The 22270-nt window shown below is 52.4% G+C and overlaps 1 protein-coding gene across 2 annotated transcripts in view; it reads left to right on the forward strand.

Annotated features, from left to right (window-relative positions):
- Nucleotides 1-22270, forward strand: part of MYO1D (myosin ID) — a 339488-nt gene that overhangs the window by 314114 nt on the left and 3104 nt on the right. The gene's annotated exons all lie outside the window — the stretch shown is intronic.

A 22270-nucleotide genomic window follows, 5' to 3' on the forward strand; every position in this document is an offset into this window, starting at 1 on the left:
GAGATCGAGTCCCACATCGGGCTCTCTGCTCAGCGGGGAGCCTGCTTCCTCCTCTCTCTCTCTGCCTACTTGTGATCTCTCTCTCTGTCGAATAAATAAATAAAGTCTTTAAAAAAAAAAAAAAAAGAAACAACGAAAGAAAGAAAAGTAGCGTTGTCTTCGGGCTTCTTTCCTCAGTTGTACTAGTTAGGAAGGGGCTGCACAAAGGGGCTAATTCCCTGCCCCCAACTTCTCAGCATCCTTGTCTTTCTTTTCCCTGTTCATTCTCCACCCCCACCATTCCACTTGCAGGGAGGATGAACTCTGCCAGTCATCTCTGAACACCGTAAGGTTAGAATTCTGGAATGCAGGCATAAACACAGTTTGCATTTATTATTTTTGTCCAGAGTTTTTCTGTCAGTGGCTGTGGCCTGCTTAAGAATTCTTCCCTACCGTGGGGTCCCAGAGTGGCTTCCAAGATTAGCACAGAGGACTCTTGGAATGGACACAGCACCTGTCCAGCGAGGCAGGCCCAGTTCTGTGGGTCAGGAAACAGCACTCCTGTCAGATTCCGTGTCCTCTCATTTCTCAGAAGGCCACAGCCCTTGCCACGGCAGCTGAGAGCAGAGTCTGCTCCTGCCAGCCCACACCCCCTGTCCCAGGCCTCTTATTCATCAGCGTGCTTCTCTAGTATCATCAGCGTGCTTCTCTAGTACCCCACAAAGTATGGTGCGCCAGACCCAGGCAGATGCGTCATAAAGGGAAGACTTGGCCCCGTGGATAAAAAGGCATGGGTTCTTGGGGCGCCTGGGTGGCTTAGTTGGTTGGACAACTGCCTTCGGCTCAGGTCATGATCCTGGAGTCCCGGGATCGAGTCCCACATCGGGCTCCCAGCTCCATGGGGAGTCTGCTTCTCCCTCTGACCTTCTCCTCGCTCATGTTCTCTCTCACTGTCTCTCTCTCAAATAAATAAATAAATAATTTAAAAAAAAAAAAGGCATGGGTTCTTGCCCACGTTTTGCTATTTGCTGAGTTTTCAAAAACTTCCCAACCACACCCCTCGGCCTTTGTTTGAATTCAAAGGGAGGCATGTGTGCTAACAGGATGTTTCTGGGCTCAGTCCCCACTGCATGCAGGAGGCCGACTTCGGGAGGTCCACTGGACACACTTTGTCTGAACCCAGTGCCCAGGCCGCCTGCCTCTGCGAGTGTCCCGTCTCCTGTCCCATCTCTGGGTTACAGAGACGATTAAGACCAGTTTCTGCCCTCAAAAAGTCGTTTCATGAGTCTTTCCCTGTTCGTGTGGAAATACAGTTGGAGAGATGAGGTTGGGCTTCAAGTACCAACCCCCCCCCCCCCCCCAAAAAAAAAAAAAAAAACCAACCTACAGGTTGACGTTCTTTTTCTGGAGCAGGAACGCTGTCAGGTGCGGCAAACTGCTGCAGGCTAGTTCTTGCCGGCCTGGGCCTTAAGGGTCCCAAATCCTATTTCATGTGCCGGTGGGGGTAGCCCTCTCGCCCCCCTCTGCCTTTAAGCACTTCTGGCCAATACAGTCCCCTGGTTTAAAGAGGGGGGAAAATGAAAGAAAGCCTGCCATCCGCCCAAATATCCCCTTTCTTAATGTTTTTGTCTTAAACCAATCGCAGCTCCTTAGCTGACCCAAAATCCGGATCCCCCACTCCCGTGCAGCAACCCCCCCCACCCCAGTTCAGTAAACCAGCAGACGAGCGAGCGAAGCCCCAATCATCACCTTCTCCAGAAAAACAAACAAAACAAAAACAGCCGGAAGAAGGGAGGGCGGACTGGGGGAGGGGGCGGGGGCGCCGCAGCGATGCCTCCAGCTAGAGTCTGGAAGGGGGCCTGCGCTGCCGGGCCCCTCGGGGGGCGTGCGTGTGCGTGTGCGTGTGCGCGTGCGTGTGCGAGCACACACGTGCCGCCCGCAGCGCCCCCGCCCCGGCCGCGGCTCGTCAGTGTCACAGGGAATCGCTCCTGCGCGCGTCGCCATGGCGACCAGGGGAGCGGCGGAGCTAAAAGCGGCAGCCGCGGCCGGCCGGCCTCCCCCGCCGCAGCCCACCCTGCGCCGCGCGGATTCTCTTTGTCTCGCTCGCTCGCCGCCGGCCCCCCCGCCCCCGCCCGCTTCCTCCTCCCCGCTCATCCTCCCTCTTCCTTCTCCTCCTTCCTCCGCCTCCCGGCCTTTGTCGCCGCACCCCCCACGCGCGCGCAGCAGGTGCGGGGTACCCGGGGCTGGGCCCCGCCTTGGGGCCCTTAAGGCCTCCCTTGAAACCAGCCTTTTAAAGAGCAGATTAGAACAGGAGCTGCTCTTCCTCACCTGGACGCCCAACCCCTGGCTCACTGGCCCTCGGGCTGCGGCCGCCGGTGGCCACCCTCTCGCAGGACCGGACCAGACCGGACCAGGAGGTCCCGGGCTGCCCACCGGGCCCTCCTCCTCCCCCAACCCACCCCCCGTGACTGGGCGCTGGACATCCTGCAGACTCACTCCTTCCGGGCCTCAGAAAACTCAACTGCAGGAGTTCCTCATCTAGATGGGGTTGCTGGCCCCAGGTCAGAATGGCCAGGGCTTGAGCTCCTTGGTGGGGGCCTGTGGAGTTGCCGTGTAAGCAAAATGCACCGTGCTCCTGTTAGTGTCCAGGGTGACCTCTCATGAAGGGTGGCTGCAGTAGCGAGCCCCAACCCATACACCCTTCTGTTACCCATCTTGGTCCTCCAGCAATGAAGCAGCTCTAATGGGTGGCCCAGCTTAAGATGGCAGATTGTTCTAGATTCTAGCTGATGCCCCCTTCTTTACAACAACAACAGAAAAAGGGAGGGAGGGAGGAATGAGGGGGAGAGAGAGAGAGGAAGGAAGGAAAGAGGAACGAGGGAGGGAGAAAGAAAAGGGGGAGGGAGGGAGGGAAAGAATAAAAAGACATTGGTGACACACCATGGTCTAATGAGATTTTTTTAAAAGCGTATTCTAGGGGCGCCTGGGTGGCTCAGTGGGTTAAGCTGCTGCCTTCGGCTCAGGTCATGATCTCAGGGTCCTGGGATCGAGCCCCACATCAGGCTCTCTGCTCAGCGGGGAGCCTGCTTCCTCCTCTCTCTCTGCCTGCCTCTCTGCCTACTTGTGATCTCTGTCTGTCGAATAAATAAATAAAATCTTTTTAAAAAAGCATATTCTAAATACTAGCTCTACGTATCCAGCACATAGTTAGGCAATTGGCTTACCTGTACATTTTGGAATGATCTCTTCCATTTTCTGAAGGTCACAGAAGTGAAATGATGAAACACTGATTAACAGGAACCTCATACCACTCTTGTCATGGTCCAGAGTCAGTAGCTCTCTAGTGGCCTCCTGTTTCCATAACATTCCGTGGACCCACTGCCATCATTCATTCCTACCTCAGCAATGAAAGGTCTGCCTTTGAAGGGGTATGGTTTGGGTTTCTCTTTAGAGTCACCCCCTGATAAATGAATTTATCGTATATATTCACACAGAACAATGTCCGGACGGCTACACAGTCGTGGGACGGTAGGTGCTTGGGGGAGGGGAGCTGAGAGGCTAGAGAAGGTGGAAGGCAAATAGATTTTCCCTATTGGCACCCCAGAACCTGCGCATGTTATGCCATTGCATTTATTGTTGACTTTTTAAAAGGTGGAGTTAAAATTTAGTATATACCTCGGGGCGCCTGGGTGGCTCAGTGGGTTAAGCCGCTGCCTTCGGCTCAGGTCATGATCTCAGGGTCCTGGGATCGAGTCCCGCATCGGGCTCTCTGCTCCGCGGGAAGCCTGCTTCCCTCTCTCTGTCTCTCTCTCTGCCTGCCTCTCCGTCTACTTGTGATCTCTCTCTGTCAGATAAATAAATAAAATCTTAAAAAAAAAAAAAAAAAAAAAAAAAAAAAACAAATATTAAAAAAAAAAAAAAAAAAAAAAAAAAAAAAAAAAAAAAAAACCAAGTTTAAAAAAAAAAAAAAAAAAAAAAATTTAGTATATACCTCCTCAAGAGCATGTCCCCTAATTCCTCCCACCAGTACCACCAAAGTAGATCTGTGTGATTCCATAGCATTCTGTACTTTTTGTATTCAGAGCTCTTCCCAGAATTCTGTCTCAACAGCCGTGAGTGTGTAAGTCGTGTTTACGTGAGGGCAGAAGCAAGGTCTGTCTTACACAGTGCTGTGTGCTCAAGGGCTGGCTGGCACTCAGTACTCAGTGTGTATCTGTTGATTGCGGAGATGAGGAGTTGTGCACAGGAGGGTAATGACCGAGTGCTGGGGCCCGGGAGTCAGGAGGGGCGCCCATCTCCATAGCCCTCCTCTAAGCTCCTGTTAGTGTCCAGGCTCAACCCCTCCTGTACCGAGGACCTCTAGGACATGGCTCCAAATAATTTTTGTGTCACTCTTCTGTGTTTGCAATGCATGACAGTGAGAAGCTTGATTAATCAGCTTCTTGTGTATAAGGGAATACTGCCACTTCCCAGAGCAGTTCCCAAGCAGCTGATTTGAACTGTTGTCTGCGGCGAGATAGGGCGAGCTCTTCTCCCCATCATTGCCAGGGAGGGAGACACTCTGGAGCTCTGCAGTGCCAGGCGCACGGGAAACCACCTGAGCCTTTTTTTTTTTTTTAAAGATTTTATTTATTTATTTGACAGAGCGAGAGCACAAGCAGGGGAAGCAGCAGGCAGAGGGAGAAGCAAGCTCCCCCTTGAGCTGGGAGCCTAAAGTGGGGCTTGATCCCAGGTGCCCCTCCCTGAGGTTGAAAGCACCAAGGTCCAGGGGCCATAACCAGACCAAGCCTCTCTGGGAGAGGAGCCTGACCCCTGTGGGGGCCCCTGTTCTGCAGATGCTTCTCTCATAATCCTGGTGTACTGTCAAGGTTAAGAATCATCACTCCATGGGCTTCTCAGAGCGAGTGGGGACACTTACGCACACCAAACCCAGAGATTTTATTTCAGCCTTAAAGCTGATGCTAATGCACTTTAGGCTGGACAAAGAGATTACTTGCTTTAGCCCACCTCAGACTGGCTCAGCGCTGCTCACAGAACCTCTCCCCGCTTCGCCTTAAAAAGCCTGCAGGTCCCCTTCCGTGACAGTTGTTTAAAACAAATATGTAACCATCTAATCAGGGCACGAACCATTTTTCAGACTTGCCTGGGCAGCAGTGACCTAAATATTACTCAGGGTGTCTGACTTCCAGCCCCAGAGGAAGAGTGTACTTGGTTTGATTGTTTTCATGCTAATGAACTTGAGCCAGTAATTTACAGTCCCCATCGGGACGGCTGCAGTCATTGGACGCTATGAAATAGTTCTTTAGACAGAAAGCAGTGGTATGGAGTTACTACGGAATTAGTCATTTGTCAGCAGAATCAGTTACACACTCAATCTAATTTGTGGTGCCATCTTTTTAATTGTTAGGAGATAGAAACTGGAGGGGTTGGTGGAAACACCTCAGCCCTTTCATACCAGCCACGGTGAATCTGGAAAGCGTGACTAACCCATTAATGAGCCAACAGGTTGTTCAGCCCTCTCTCCCAGGTAACCCTGCGGGCAGTAAATAAGGCCAGTGTTAGAAGCCACTAACGCTGTACACACACAGCCGGGAACTCTCCGTCCACTGCCCTCCAAGACACTAGCTGCAACTGACTTTCTCCTAGAAGCGTGCCTGCACTCAAGGTCAAGGCAAATTTGGTTTGCAGCCCCCTGGGGACACTTCCCACTGAACTCTCTTGGGAGGGGGGTGCAGGGAAATAAACCCTGCCCTGGGGCTCTTAAGTTAGCGATGATGGAAAGAATTGGAGCTCTTCTTGGCAGGCAGGAAGAACACAGATGTGGTCTCCTTTTCAGGCGGCATGCTCTAGCCAGGATCCAAAAAACCCATTTCTGGGAACTTTAAAAGTAGGAGAGCAGTCAGATAGACTGGAGACCCCATGGGGCCTTTGATGTGTCTACCAGCAGCAGCATGGTGAGTGGTTCCTATGATGTGGGATTCCTGAACACGGAGGACTGGACCACCGCCACTGGTTCCTCTCTCATTAGAGGGCCAGAAATAGATGCCCCACCCCAGGAAAAGGGAAATAAGGCTGCATGGAATGTTTCATCTGTTGGAATATTGTTCTGTGCTGCCTGACAAGATTACTGAGTTCTCAGTTCTACAGCAGTGGCATTGAGTAAGAGTCTGAAAATTGATGCATTATGTACTCGCTTAAAATAGCAAATGCAGAATAGAAAAACCAGAGCTGCTCAGAAGTGTGCAGAACATACTGATAGAAAGGCCCGCTTCGCCTCTGTTATTAGCAGCATGAAAGGCTGTACCGGAGCAGGGGGCAGATTTCCCATCAAAAGCATTCGTGTGGTGAAGGCTTCTACACCGCAGTGGGACGGGGGTGGAGAGGGCACGTTTTTTTAGCGAACATAAGCGAGTGCAAATCCTTCTGTCCTCAAACAGGTGGTAGAAAGTGGGCAGTTTGTTTCTTTTCATGTCAGTGTTCTGGACTTGGTTTATGAGACGGTTGCTTCTGTTTTAAACTCTTTGAATTCCCCTCAGAACAAAAATCCCCAGTCACTTGCTGCCTAATCAGAGATCCTCTGCCGTGGGCTGCAGTTGCCTGGATGGGCAGCAAAATTTAGTCAGAGCGAGGTGGGAAATGTATGAAAAGAACTGTGTCATCATCCTTTGTCAGCTCAAATGGGATTGGTTAAGTACCCAAGAACGGGTTGAGGGGGCCTACTGGAATCAGCGGTGTGGCACTGGAAGGTGGCAGCGTGGCCTCCGAAGGGGCTGGCCTTGGCCCGCGAGGGTTCTCAGCCTCCGTTGTTCGGCCAACATCCTGAGCATGACACCCTCCTTCCCTGAAGCCCTTCGCTCCACTAACAGATGTTCTCAGAGCACATGCTTCGCACCAGGGCCCGCGCCGAAGCCACCTTGCCTACCTTTTCTCCAGCTCTCCCCAGAGCCCTTTGGAAGGAAGCGCATCGCCCCCAGTTAATTATCCCCGCTTAGAAAATGGCTTCCAAGGATCAAGTGATCGGCCAGGCCAGACAGCTGGGTTCAAACCTGAAACCAGCTGATTCCAAACTGGACGTTCCCTCCGCCGTGCCCCATTGTCTCCTCTCTTGATTAAGCAACATTCCCAGAAATACAAAGATACCTGCAAGGCCCCAGGCCCCGTGTCTTCCCAGCTGCTGCCGCCAGCTGGAATGTCCGGCTCCTGCGTATGGAATAGTTAGTTGGTCAGTGTCCCAGAGAAATCACTTTTTCCAGGCTTGGCAAACAGCCCCTCCACAGGGACTTGAGCTAACGGTTCAGTAAAACGTAATTTGCTGATTGTCATGGGACATTGACCAGTTTCCAGATTCCTATAGGCCACCAGTTTCACAGAACGTGGCCTCCTATTTGCAAAGCCAAGACTTCTTATCATTTTTCTTTTGGTCTTTCCTTTGTCATTTATACTGGTGCTCTTAGGAATACCAGTTTGTTTGTTTGATTATATTTCTTTGACATAGAGAGCAAGCAAGAGAGCGCAAGCAGGGAGAGTGGCAGAGAGAGAGGCAGGTCCCCGCTGAGCAGGGAGCCTGATGCGGGACTGGATCCTAGGATCATGACCTGAGCCGAAGGCAGAAGCTAGCCACCTAGATAATCCTGGTGTACTGTCAAGGTACAGTATTCCAGGAATACTGTTTTTAAAGTTTGGACAGTTTCAGGGGCACCTGGGTGGCTCAGTGGGTTAAAGCCTCTGCCTTCGGCTCAGGTCATGATCTCAGAGTCCTGGGATCGAGTCCCGCATCGGGCTCTCTGTTCAAGGGGAGCCTGCTTCCCTTCCCCTCTCTCTGCCTGCCTCTCTGCCTACTTGTGATCTCTCTCTCTCTCTCTCTGTCAAATAAATAAATAAATAAGTCTTTAAAAAAAATTTTTTTTAAATAAATAAATAAAAGTTAGGGAAAGTGTTAAAAATTATATATATATATATATATATATATATATATATATATAATGTTTTTGTTTTTGTTTTTTATTTTAACGCTTTCCCTAAGGGAAAGTGAATATTTTCCTAAGGGACCCCGAATGGAGGAGAGCAGCAGCCAGGCTGGGAAAGGCACGGTTGCTCAGGTGGGCCACTGTACTTGCCATGGTGACGCTGGATTCTCAAATTCTAGGCTTATCTGCCTAATAGAGGAATATCATAAATAACAGTTTTATAATAAAATAAAACAGTACAGGAATATCATAAATAACAGTTTTATAATAAAGTCCACATATAGAGTAGGATTTGTGAAACAGCTGTGATATACAACCTACCTTACTGGGTAGGTTTCCCTTAAGAGAAGGAGAGCAATAAGGTGTGTGCCCCCTGAGTCTACACCATGTGTAGTGAAACCCTTTGGACAATTTTCCAGAGGAAGTCGAGCTCAGCAGCGTCCACAGCCAGATTCCTTGTCTCAGTCTCTCCCAAAACCCAAGCTGAAGAGCTGGGAACGTGACATACCCCCGCTGACCATCTGCATTCATCAGTCACCAGATTCTCGGTCTGGTGCATCTCTCGCACTTGGCCTGTCTTTGCCCTCTTCCCAAGCACTGTCCTCATCCCTCAGTTGGCAGTATCCCAGCGGGTTTTCCACCCTGAATGCCCACACCAGTCGCTCTTCCACGTCACCTGCTTCCTCTCAGTCAGCTTCATGTTTTCACTCTTGAAGCACGTACTGTAAGCCAGACACCCTTTTAGGCACGGGGGATACAGAAAGATCCGGTTCCCATGGGCCTCACCTTGGGGAAGGGGGCGGGAGCCACAGGAAGACAGACAGTAAGCCAGCCGAAGAGTCAGACAAGTCCGTTTCAGACAGTGGTAGCCATACAGAAGAAAACAAAGTATTCTCTATCTCCCCTACTAAGAATCCTTAAAGGGGCACCTGGGTGGCCCAGTCAGTTAAGCATCTAACTCTTGATTTTAGCTGAGATCATGATCTCAGGGTCATGAGTAAGAGAGCCGCATCGGACTCTGCTTCCCCTTCTCCCTCTCCTTCTGCCCCCCACACCTGGCTTGTGCAGTCTCTCAAAATAAATAAATAAATAAATAAGAATCCTTAAGGGTGTCCCATTGCCTACAGATCTAAGCCTAAACTTGCCTGTCATCTACTCCAGCCTCTCTGGCTGGCCTCAGCTCCCACCACCCTCTCCCAAACACACTTCGATCCTGAACTCTGGGCCCATGCTTGCCATTCTCCCCGCATTCTCTAAATCTCACTCTCAGATCAAGCTCCAGGGTCATCTCTGTCTGGCCAAGGCCTCCTCACCCTCTGAGGGGCAGTTCATTCCCTCCTGTCTATAGGGTTCTGGAGATCTGTGTGTGCTGGGGAAGCCAGGTGGGCTTCAGGGAGGAAGTGCAGTTAGCGCTTGGGGAGGGGGGTGTTGTGAAAGGAAGGAGACACAGCGGCCATGCTGGGCAAGCCCCCTGGGCTCACCATGAGCCTGCTCCCACAGAGACTCGGCGGCATGTTCAGGAGCTGCTTTCCTCCACATCTGTGCAGAGTCATGTGAGGAAGAGAGAGCAGTTCTCGATCAGGGCGCTGAGAGCCCGGTTTGTTCAGAGAGCGTGTCTGCCTGGCAGAGCCCTGGGCCACAGAGGCCAGGAGGCTGCACCAAGCCCTCCACGTCTGCTTGGACTAGGCACCTCCCTCCACCCTGTGCTTCCTGTGCGCACCCCCAGCCCTTGAGTGATGCCAGCGTAGTACTTTAGATGGTAGCCATTGGTTCAGTCTGCCTCCCCCCACCAGGCTGTGAGCTCCTCGAGAACGGAGCTGTTTTATTCTTTATCTTGCAGCCCAGAGGCTTAGACACACAGACATTTGATGTCAACGTGTTCAAGACAAGGCTGAAGAACTCCTGAGCTTATTAATAGACCAACACTGTTCAAAAATGCCATCCTTGGGGCGCCTGGGGGGGCTCAGTTGGTTAAGTGTCTGCCTTTGACTCGGGTCATGATTTTGGGGTCCTGGGGTTGAGCCCCGTGTCGGGCTCTCTGCTCAGTGGGGAGGCTGCTTCTCCTTCTCCCTGCGTCTGCTGCTTCCCCTGCTCATGCTCGCTCTGTCTTTCTGAAATAAATTTTTATTAAAAACGCCATCTTAGGGGCGCCTGGGTGGCTCAATGGGTTGGGCCGCTGCCTTCGGCTCAGGTCATGATCTCAGAGTCCTGGGATGGAGCCCCGCATCGGGCTCTCTGCTCAGCAGGGAGCCTGCTTCCTCCTCTCTCTCTGCCTGCCTCTCTGCCTGCTTGTCGTCTCTCTCTGTCAAATAAATAAATAAAATCTTAAAAAAAAAAAAATGCCATCTTAAAAAAGAAAATGCCATCTTCTAAGGCCAAACCCAGTGAAAATAATTAATCTTGTATATGCGTTCTTTTCATGAGTCCTTTCAGTACATGCATCCCTGGTATGTTTGTGGGGAGCCGGGACCCCCTTCAGTGCTCCGTTCGCAAATGGGGGACTACCATGTCTGTCGAGTGACCCACGGCCACCGCAGATTGAAGTCCTAATGCTCCTTGACCCTCGGGGGCTGAACAGGCGGATATAGAATGGTGTCCCTGACAAACCAGTAGAACCCATCTGTTCAGAGGAAGATGTGGGTCCTGGGGCATGTTCAGTCCGGTCTTACTTAGCACCTTCATTAACGATGTGAGTAGAAAATAAACACCAGTGTTCACAGATGGTGCTAACTTTGGAGGTGCTGTTAACAGAAGCATCAAGACAGAAGTAGAAATGTGAGCAGGAAACACCAAAGATGTTAAAAAAAAAAAAAGGACTCTCAAACAGGTTTTTTTGGTTTTGTTTTGTGTTTTGTTTTGAGTAAAATAAAGCCCCTTCAAGACAAGCACGGAGAGAAGCTGAAGGGAAGTGGGAAAGAAGGGAAGAAGGGGGAGCTCTAAGACAAAGTCGGGGAAGAGGGACTCCCAGACCTGGCCTCTTGTTAGAGATGATGGGACGGCCCATGTGTCCCCCTGACCCAGCCTGTGAGGCAGCCCCGTTCCCAGCAGCTGTCCCATTTGTTCTGTGGTAGGCTTTTTTGTTCGGTTTGGTGGTGTTTTGTCTTGTTGCTTCTGTGTTTGGTTCTTTCTGCATATTTGAGGGAGCTGCGGGTATGGTTTTGTTCTAACCATTTGGTTTTGAAAGGCTTCATTATCCCTCGCATGGAGCATAAATTTGGGCATTTGGGGAGGGACAGAGAGATGCAGCCTTTAAATAGAGTCCAGATTCCAAATATATAAAGCAAAATGAAGCCGCCTCACCAACACGGTCTCCGACGGTAGGAGGGGGGGAGACAAATCAGAGAGGCCAGCGGCAACCCCCGGCCTCCGGGGGTGAGCTCCCCTGAGCTGCTTTCAGCGTGCAGAGGCCACAGGAGGCCATGCCCTGCTCCACCTTGCCAGGGGACAGCTGCCAACACACAGAGAATAGGAACCTTCTGGTTGACAGAAACAGAAGCCAGGGCGTCCAGGGAGAAACAGTCTTCCTTGGGGACTCCGAATGGAAAGTCAAGACCCCAGGATGCACCAGGGAGGAGTCAAAACCGCGCACAGACTCTCCAAGCCCCAGGACAGCAGCGCCCCGTCCTTCGACTGCCTGGAACCACCCGCGCGTGGCAACAACCACCACCTTCTGGCCCAGGAGGGAGACGCAAACACCCAGAAAGGGAAACAGACAAGCGGCCGAAGTGCGCATGCGGCGGGGGGCGTGGCCCCAGGCCAGCCCAGCCCAGCGCGGGCCTCCTTCTAGCAAATTCCGAAAGCTTTTGTACCTGGCTGGGGAGCGCCAGGGATTGAGGAATCCCACCTCTGCTGCACGAGCACTAGAAGAGCGTGGGGACTGGGCAGATGGGGTTCCCTCCGGATACCGACACCTGGGGCCGGGTCTAGGCTCCCCATTGCGCGGCTGGGAGGAGCCGCGTGACCCAGCCCAGCTTCCCTGTCTGTCCTCGTCCGCAGCACAGGCATCGTCAGCGCCTGCTAAGGTTCGGGTGAGGATTAAAGGAGGGGACGCAGGTAGTAAAACGCTTCCTCCAGGGCCTCCCCTGCCCCCTCTAAGACACCCTTACATCGACACAAGGCACGCTGCTAAGCAGTACCAGCCTTCGCCGGCGCGCCTCTGTTTATACGTGTGTGTGTTTCCAGACTCCGTCCGTCCAAGTGTTCTTGTTTGCCGGAGAACTTCAGCAGCAGCGGGGCAGCGGCACCTCATGCGGGAGAGCTTGGATGGACCAAGCGAGGTCGTGAGCCGCTGTGCAAAGGGACTTTTGTGTTCTGAAGAGTGGGCCTCGCTCGTGCGTGTTGGTAGGTCCCTGCACATAAACAGACCCTTGCTCAGAACGAGGCGCCGGGGGCACACTTCTCAGCATCCCTGCTTTGAAGGTGCCCCAGGCTGGCCCCTGGTCTCCCCCAGAGAGTCCCAGCCACCTTCTCAGGCATGTCTCTTTTAAAAAACCAGTATTCTGGGGCGCCTGGGTGGCTCCGTGGGTTAAAGCCTCTGCCTTCGGCTCAGGTCATGATCTCAGGGTCCTGGGATCGAACCCCACATCGGGCTCTCTGCTCCGCGGAGAGCCTGCTTCCTCCTCTCTCTACCTGCCTCTCTGCCTACTTGTGATTTCTGTCTATCAAATAAATAAACAAAATCTTTATTTTTTTTTAAAGACTTTATTTATTTGACAGAGAGAAATCACAAGTAGGTAGAGAGGCAGGCAGAGAGAGAGAGAGAGGAGGAAGCAGGCTCCCTGCTGAGCAGAGAGCCCGATGCGGGACTCGATCCCAGGACCCTGAGATCATGACCTGAGCCGAAGGCAGCGGCTTAACCACTGAGCCACCCAGGCGCCCCAAACAAAATCTTTAAAAACAAAACCAGCATTCTTTCTCTAGACATTTACGAAACTCCTGTTTTGGAGGAGCCACCGCGCGATGGAAACTACGCAGCAGGGCTGTGCTCAAAAGCGTGTAGATAGGGCGCCTGGGTGGCTCAGTGGGTTAAGCCGCTGCCTTCGGCTCAGGTCATGATCTCAGGGTCCTGGGATCGAGTCCCGCATCGGGCTCTCTGCTCAGCCGGGAGCCCGCTTCCCTCTCTCTCTCTGCCTGCCTCTCCGTCTACTTGTGATTTCTCTCTGTCAAATAAATAAAATCTTTAAAAAAAAAAAAAAAGCGTGTAGTTAACAGGGAGACCAGCTCCCGGGTATGTTCTAGTGACTCTCAGTGGCAGGAGTCACAGGGGCAGAGGCTCGGACTCAAGCCTGGTTGCCTGGGTTCAAATTCTGATGGCGCTGTGTGAGCTTGGCGGGTATTTTGCGTCTCTGCGCCGTATATCCTCGTCTGAAAATGCAGCTTCCCTCACCCAGTCGTGAGAATCCCGTGAACCGGTATCTATAAAACTGCTCTTGAGGTCGTTCTTGAGGTGGTTATTACACACGCATTCCTCATTCCTTGTTTCATCGTGTTTCCCTTTACTATGCCTCACGGCTCGGAGATGGGGAAGCCGAAGCCGAATTCTCGGAAGCACCTCTGCGGGCACACCTCCTCTTACTGGGCTTCTCTTCCTGCACTGAAGGGCGAGCGCGTTTTTACAGTCGAGCAAGTCCCTGGCCACCATTTTTCCCCGCAGCGCTTGGTCACTTCGTCTCTCACTTTTTGGTAATCCTCCCACAATTTCAAACGTTCTCATTGTTATTTGTTAGGGTGATCCCGTGATCAGTGGTGTTTGGTGTTACTGCTACAGTTGTTTTGGGTGCCAAGATCTGCCCCCATACAAGATGGTGAATAAGGAAATGTGTATGTTCCGACTGCTCCACCGACCAGCCGCCCTCCCCAGCCCCCACTCCATCTCTCTTCCTCCCCTCCCGAGTCACAACAGTCTTGAAATCAGGGCCGTGAATGACCCTACAGTGGCTTCTAAGTGCCCAAGGGAATGGAAGAGTCGCACATCTCTCACCATCAATCAAAAGCCCCCCCAAGCTTAGGGAGGAAGGCACCTCGAAAGCGGAAACAGACCAGAAACTAGGCCTCTGGTACCCAACAGCCTAGTCGTGAATGCAGAGGAAAAGTGCCTGGAAGAGATCAGAAGGGCTCCTGCAGGGAATGCACGGATGAGGAGAAAGCGACACAGCCTGATTGCTGACATGGAGAAAGTTTTCAGGGTCCGAATAGAAGATGAAGCCAGCCACGTTATTCCCGGAAGCCAAAGACTAATCTAGAGCAAGGCCTCAGTGGGTTAAGCATCTGCCTTTTCAGTTCTGTGAAGGTTTGAGACAGGGATGAAGCCGCAGAAGAAAAGTCTGAAGCTGGCGGAGATTAGTTCATGAGGTTTAAGAAATGAAGCACTTTCCATAACAGAAGCAACAAGAGGAAGTAGCAGGTGCTGAGGCAGAAGCTGCAGCAAGATCTCCAGGAGATCCAGCTCAGATCCTTCATGACGGCGGCCATGCCAAACCGCAGGTTTTCAGCGTAGACAAAACAGCCATCTCTCGGAAGACAACATCATCTAGGACTTTCATAGCTAGAGAGGAGAAGTCAGTGCAAAGCTTCAGAGGACAGGCTGATGCTCCTGTTAGGGGCTAATGCAGCAGGATCTGTCTACAACACCATCGTCTACAGAGCAGCTTCAGCCCACTGTTGAGAGCTACTGCTCAGGAAAAGATACATTTCAAAATACGGGGGCTTGCTGATAATGCACTTGGTCACGCAAGATCTGTGAGGGAGACGGATCAAGGAGTAATATCAGCTTTCAAGTCCTGTTGCAGAAAAACATTTCCTAAGGCTTTAGCTGCCGCACGTGGTGATTCCTCTGACAGACCTAAGAGAGCAAAATAATGAAAACCTTCTAGAAAGGATTCACCATTCTTTCCTGATGCCATTAAGAACATTTGTGATTGGGGACCCCAAGTGGCTCAGTGGGTTAAGCATCTGCCTTCGGCTCAGGTCATGATCTTGGGGTCCCGGGATCGAGCCCAACATCAGGCTCCCTGCTCAGGGAAGATCCTGCTCTCTCTTGCTTTCTGTCAAATAAATAAAATCTTTTTTTTTTAAGATTTTATTTATTTATTTGACAGAGATCAGAAGTAGACAGAGAGAGGAGTAAGCAGGCTCCCTGCTGAGCAGAGAGCCTGATGTGGGACTCGATCCCAGGACCCCAGGATCATGACCCAAGCCAAAGGCAGAGGCTTTAACCCAATGAGCCACCCAGGTGCCCAAATAAATAAAATCTTAAAAAAAAAAAATTGTGGTTCATGGGAAGAGGTCAAAATCTTAATGTTAACAGGAATTTGGGACAAGTAGATTCCTACCCTCACAGAGGACTTTGAAGGGCTCAAGACTTCCGTGCAGATGTGGCAGAAACTATAAGAAAAGTAGAATGAGAAGTGGAGCCCGGAGAGGGACGGAGTTGCTGCAACCTCATGATGAACCCTGAGCGGGGGAGGAGCTGCTTCTCACAGAGGAGCGAAGGTGGTGGTTTCTTGAGATGGAAACTACTTCTGGTGACGAGGCTGTGAAGACTGTCAAAATGACCACACAGGATTTAGGACATGACATACGCCTGGTTGATAAAGCAGGAGCAGGTTTCCAGAGGACTGACTCCCAACCTTGAGAGAAGGTCGGCTGTGGGTAAAATGCTATTGAACCGCACTGCCTGCTACAGAGACAGCATTCCTGAATGGAAGAGTCAAACTTCACTTATTTTAAGAAACTGCCCCAGCCGCCCCGACCTTCGGCAGCCAGCACCCTGATCTGTCTGCAGCTGCCAGCAGCAAGGGGGGACCCCTCCACCAGCAAAAAGAGTACAACTCGCTGAAAGCTTGGGTGATGGTTAGCATTTGTGAGCAATAGAACGATCTTTTTTCCTTTTTTAAAGATTTTATTTATTTGATGGAGATCACAAGTAGGCAGAGAGACAGGCAGAGGGAGAAGGGGAAGCAGGTTCCCCAGGTGCCCTGTAGCTGCATTTCTAAATCAAATCCAAAAAGTCACCTTTAACAGAGCTTCACACACCTGGGTCTACATACCCACGTTCGTGTTTCCTTGTTCCCATGTTTCTTCTTGGCTGCTTTTGTCCCTCTGGTCTCCCTTGCATTAGATGAAGGGGAGCGTCTTTCCCACTTCCTTCTGCTTCTTCCCGTCTTGTACGTTTCAGCTGAGCATTCTCGTTTCCCATTCGTTTTCTTCACGCCCGTGTAGGTCTTAGGAAATCCAGAGTTCATCAGTGTCGTCCCCACCCTCCTTCCAGATGCAAGGACCCAAGTCCCTCCCTGAGAACCACCAACCCGTCTGTCATGTTGTTGTTTTCCAGGACTTTATTTAGAACCATCCTCAACTGAACCCCCAAAGTTAGTCATTTTCATTATTATTATTATTATTATTTACAGTGAATGCTTATTTAGATTTACCTTGGTGTCTGAGTCAGTCATTGTTTTGCCCGCACACCCAGGTGATTGGCTGGGTATAGAATTCTAGGTTGACTGTTATTTTCCTTCAACACTTGGAAGAGTCTGTTTTCATTATTTCTTCACATTTGATGAGAAGGCCTACTCTTCCTTTGCAAGTAATGCATCATTTTCCTCTGGGTGTTCTTGTGGTTTGCCATTTGGTGATCTGCAGGGGGTTTGCTCTTCAAGAGGTTAAAAGAAGAAAGCTTGAGGTTTCAGGTCTTTTCTGGAAAACTGTGTTTTCCCACACAGTGATTCCTTTGCCACTTTGACAGGCCTGAAGGTAGACTCCTGTGACCCTTTTTAGATCCTGCAGCCTGCCGGGGCTCAGCCTCCTCCCAGACCTCAGACCTGGGCATGACCCCTGCTCAAGCCAGTATGTCCCCAGGCGTGGCCTTTGCTGGACCCCAGCCTCGTACTCCCTCCTTTCTTCTAACTCCAGGAGATTATCCTTGTTTTCCTTCAGTCTCCACTTCCGATTTTATGTGGAATTCTGTTCATATCCCTAGACTACCAGCAAGCCATCAGGGAAGCTTGTCAGCTTCCATCATGCCGATGGAACGAGCAGGGCACCATTGCTCACTCTGAGCTGTGAGAGAACAGTGGACACAGAGAAACACCCAGCTCAGCCCAGGATTGGGGCAGGCGGTTCTCAAGAGCTCTGGGGAATGACTGAAGGGATTTTAGCAGGAGAGGGACAGGATCCTTTTGTGCCTTGAGAAGATCTCTCTAATGACAATGTGGAGGATGTGTGTGAAGGGGGGGAAGGGGGCAAACTGAAGGCAGAGGAGTCTGTTGGGAGGCTGCATCGGGGCTAAGTTCTGGACTAGTGACAGCAAGGGGGTGAGACCGAGAAAACGCAGTGAACCAAGAGGTTGGTGACTCGCTGTGGGCAGTGGAGGAAGAGGAGGGACCCAGGCTGACTTGTGACTTCTAGCTAGGCCTCTGTGACCGGGTAGATGATGACCACACTCCCCGTCCTAGGCGTGATGAGAGGAGGGAGCCAGTTTTGGGGAAGGGGCCAAGAGGATGAGCTCAGCATTGGACACATGAAGACTCAGCTCAGGGGGGTTCTCTGGTAGGTGGTAGCAGATCTGTGCTTGGACCCCATGCCAAAATGGGGACAGTGACTGGGTAACTGTCACTGAAACCACAGGCATGGGTGACACCACTGTGGGATGTCTGAGAGGAGAAGGACTAAAGATAAAACTTAAGGAGTAAGAAGATACTTCTGTGGGAGTCCTTGTCCTTCCTTAGGTGCCAGTCTGGACATCCCCACCTCTGGAAGCCCAGGGCAGCTGAGGGGACCCTCCTCTGTGGGTCCCATGCGCATTACCCCGTCAAGAACGGGAGCACCTTGAGCTCGGGGCCCAGGATCCAGCCAGAGTAGCTGCTCAGGGAAGAGCTGCCAGGCAGACAGCAGGCCAGGGAGAAATGGTTGATGGTGGTCGGCGAGGAGAAAGCAGAGGCAGGGCCACAAATCGGGGACGTGGGTTTCTGCCCACCAGACCTGGGAGCAGACTCTGTTCAGTGATGTGGAGGCAGACGTGGGGCCTCAGAACAAGCTGCCTGCCGAGAGCGGTGTCGTGATGAGGGAAGTTTTCTCTTCTAACTAAAAATGGTGACCCCATGCCTCACCAGCAGCAACCCAGACAGGACTTGGGAGACCAGGAGTTGGGATACCCCACTCTCAGGACCAGTGACATTGGCCTCAGTCTCACTTTACAAGTGACCCCGACGCAAGTAGCCCTTCAGCCCCTTCAGAAAAACAGAAGTAGCATTTCCTAAAGCCGGGTTTTGAAAGACTAGCCTTGTGTGGTTTGACACAACAGAGTGGGGCTTGCTTCCTGACGCGAAATGCACAGGGACAGCTGCACACACAAGCTCTGGCTGTCCCGTCCATAGCGCGTCCCCAGCCACCACCCAAGCTAACACGTTGTATCCTAGGGGTGCCCAGATGGAGAAGGGCCTGACTCTGGGCCCCGGGGGTCCGGCATGAAATGCTGACCACACCTTTCACCTCTTGGAGAGGCATCTATTTACGACCTGCCTGCGTCTGGTGCAAACGAGCTTCCTCCCACCACATCCTGTGTGCAAACCCGAGGGCGCAGGTCGAATTAGCCTCACACTTGGGAACACCTCACTGGCCCCCAGAGAACGTGCTTTCCAGGGCACAGCACTATACCCCGCACCCCCGATGCTCCCCCTTAGGGTGCATTTATCCAAATGGGGCCACCACCCTTCTGGAGGGGAACGCCGCGACGCCCTTGAGAAAATGGCCCACTCGTTTCTGGGTTCGGTGGGAGTCTCCCCATCCCAGCTGCCGGGGGCTGGACAGGAGTGGACACCTTCTAGGCCGATTCAGCTCCCAGGGAGATTTTGGTTGCCCCTTTCTGTGCAGGACCTACAAAGAAACCCCACAGCTCACGCGGGGACGCCTGTTGCTGGGGTCTTGCATTCACCCACGGATTTCCCTAATGAGGACCAGCGTCTAAATGCAAAATGAAGGAACGTAATTTGATAAAGGCCATTTGCCTGCAGTGATGGCTTGGAACAGATGAAACAAGATGAAAGTCCCCGAATTCCAGAGTTTGCTGAGCCATTAAATCCTGTAACAGAAGACGGGGAAGAAAGCAGCCCTCCCCTTGCCGCCAGCCTCCAGCGGCAGCTGTCACTGGGCTTGGCATGCCGTTGGAGGGAGACACCCCGCCTCCATCTATAAAATCTGCCTTTTCTTAAAAAGATGAGGAAGTCACTCTAGCGCACTAAAGATTTCTAGTGTGGTCAAGCTCCAGCCAGAGAGGTCAGCTGATGCTCCCAGAAGGTCTACTTCCTGACCACCCCTGGAACCCAGCTACTGCTCTGTCCCCAAAACAGGCACAAGAAACCCCTAGCTGGTCTTAGAGCCATTTTTGGTTGCGCTTGAGATGAGAAAGAAAACACAGTTTGAGGGCAAGTTCTTATTTGTCCTTTCTTCAAGATTGTACAGGGGCACCTGGGTGGCTCAGTCAGTTATGCATCTGCCTTCGGCTCGGGTCATAATCCCAGGGTCTTGGGATCCAGCTCTGCATCGGGCTCCCTGCTCAGCGGGAAGCCTGCTTCTCCCTCTCTCACTCCCCCTGCTCATATTCCTACTCTCTCTGTCAAATAAAAAATCATTAAAAATTTTTTTTCTTTAAATATTTTATTGTAATGTGCACACGCATGAGCAGGGGGAGGGGCAGAGGATTGCCTGCAGACCCTGCGTGGAGCACGGAGCTCACGCCGGGGCTCCATCCCACCACCCTGAGATCCTGACCTGAGCCGAGACCAAGTATAGGATGCTCAGCTGTACCTCCCAGGGGTCCCGATTAGTCTTTGAGAGGAATCTTTTTTTTTTTTTCTCGTTATCGTGGTTTAAAATACACAGAACGTAAATTTACCATTAGTCACGTTTAGTACAGTCGCAGTGCTGTGCAGCCATCACTGCTGTCTAGTTCCAGAATATTCTCGTCACCCCAGAAGGAAACCCCATACCCTTCAAGCAGTCCCTCCATACCCCACCCCTCTGTTTCTATCCCTGTGGATTCAGGTGTTCTGCACATTTCCTGCAAGTGGAATTACCCAGCACTTGGCTTTTGTGTCTGGCTTCTCTCAGCTTGTTTTCCAGGGTCCTCTGTGTTGGGGCCTGGGTCAGTGCTTCCTTTTTACGGCTCAGCGATATTTCACTGCGCGGATATGCCACTCCGTCCCTTCACTGGCTGACAGATATTTGGGTTATTTCTACCTTTTCATCTTCAGTGAAGCTGCCGTAATCATTCTGGTAAATGTTGTGTTGTGTGAACTTCTGCTTCCAGGTCTCTTGGATGTGTCTCCAGGAGTAGGACGACTTGCTGGGTTGTGGGGTAGTAATTCTGTGTGACTTACTGAGGAGCCGCCAGACTCCATCCGCCTCCTCCCACTTTGTCACCCATCGGTCGCCGCGTGCGGACAGCGCCGGCAGGTGTTGCTCAGCCCAGCCCTGAAGACCAGAAGGCTCTTTTCCTTGCAGCCCACATTGTTCTGTCCTAAAGCCATCACATGTAGCCCCTCGCCCCCCACTTCTGCCCACACCCCACAGCACCCCATGAAGACAGGCTGGGAATCCGGACAGGGCCGCTCAGGGCTATGCTGAGGGAAGGAGCAGGAGCGCCGGCACGGACTGTCACTTAATTTGGGAATAGAGACGAGTCCTTTGCTCAGGGGCAGGCCTCCTTTGCAGAACCCTCCCATTTTACAGGCTGTCTGGCCACTTTCCCTTTGGGATGAACTTCACGGGCTGGGCTTGCTTCAGCCCTCACAGAGCCTGGCCTGTTATGAGTATTTGGAGTTGGCGGAGTTGTGTTGCTGGGGGCAGGGAGCGGTGTGCAGAGCAGGGGACACGAGGCCTGCGCACCACACCAGCGCTGCGTGAGCCCTGTAAGGGCCCTCGCTGCCCTCCGGGACTCGCATTCTGGAAGTGGAGCCCAGACCGTGGGCTGAGGCGGCTAGAAAGGCTAGCGGAGATGCTTCCAGCCCTGCCCGGCGTAGGAAGCAGCAGCCTGGAGCTCCCGTTCTCTTCCTGGAGCTTTTTCTCTCCTGCAACCCCCACCCAGGGGGCTCATTTACAAGGTGAAGTTAGGCTGTTGTGACTTCCTTCTGCAATCTACATAACTGGTTGCTCTTCCATCTCCCACCAGCCTCACCCCTGCACTGAGAGTTTAGAGAAGATGCTAGAGATGCCCAGAGTCCGAAAGAGGGAGGAAGAGTGAAGTCAGGGGCCACACTGTGTGGACACTGAATTCAGGGCTGGGGAGGGCTGGAGTCAGAAGGACCCTACTGAAAGTAGCATGTCCCAGTGGTACAAACCTGAGAACATGGGGGTCACTGGTGAGTACCATCACCACCCCCCTGTTTGGAATGTGGCCCTTTTAGAGCCATTTCCTGAGGACTTTCTCTAGAAACCCACTGTGTGCACACTACTGTACCATGGAGTAGGTGGGGGACGCAGATGCAGAAAGCGGGAGACAGAGCCTGTCCCCAGCAGTGCAATAAGGGGCAAGGGCAAAGGTGATGCCTCTACCAGAGCCAGAAGAGGGACATCCCCAGGGCTTGGGATTCCAGCTCAGAGGGACCCAGAGGCGGTGCCAGGTTGACAAGAGGGACCAGGAAGCTGACTAAGCCAGGGAAGGTGCAGGATCCAGGTCCTGGAAGCATCTGTAGCCACAGGCGGGGCTGTGACGGGCGCGGGGGGGGGGGGGGGTTCCCTACCCTGGGACAGCATGACAGTGGGGACCAGGAGCGCAGGGCCCACACCGAGACCCCACACAACAGCCCTGGCTCCCCCAGGATCAGAGCAGTGCCTGAGTCACTACCTCCGCCAGACTCTATTTATGTCCAAGTCTAGTTAAAAATATCTGTCTAAGCCAAGGTTTTAGCTGCAGCTGACAAGACATTAAGTATTAGATACTTAATGCCCACAAGTGATAACCACGAGCCTCCTCCTGCTCCACCGTCTGCCTTCGGGACAGACCAGGAAGAAGGCAGGCGGGAAGGAGGCAGGAGGAAGCCCAAGCCAGGCACCCTTGGCCACGTGCAGACAGGTGCCGGGAAGCCCCCGCTGCGGCGCGGAGGTCCCAAGTCCGAGGAGCCCCACCTCCCATCAGGCCAAGCACGTGCCCGGAAAGCACCTGGCACACAGCCGGGCCCACCCAGCGCCTGGGATCCCGCGGCCGACACGGGCCGCCTCCTTGCACCTCTGGCTCCGAGAAAGCCGAGGGGCACGAGCCACGGTGTGGGGGGAGCCACGGTGTGGGGGGAGCCACGGTGTGGGGGGAGCCACGGTGTGGGGGGAGCCAC

Source organism: Mustela nigripes, chromosome 16 (genome assembly GCF_022355385.1).
Source record: "Mustela nigripes isolate SB6536 chromosome 16, MUSNIG.SB6536, whole genome shotgun sequence".
NCBI lineage: Eukaryota > Metazoa > Chordata > Mammalia > Carnivora > Mustelidae > Mustela > Mustela nigripes.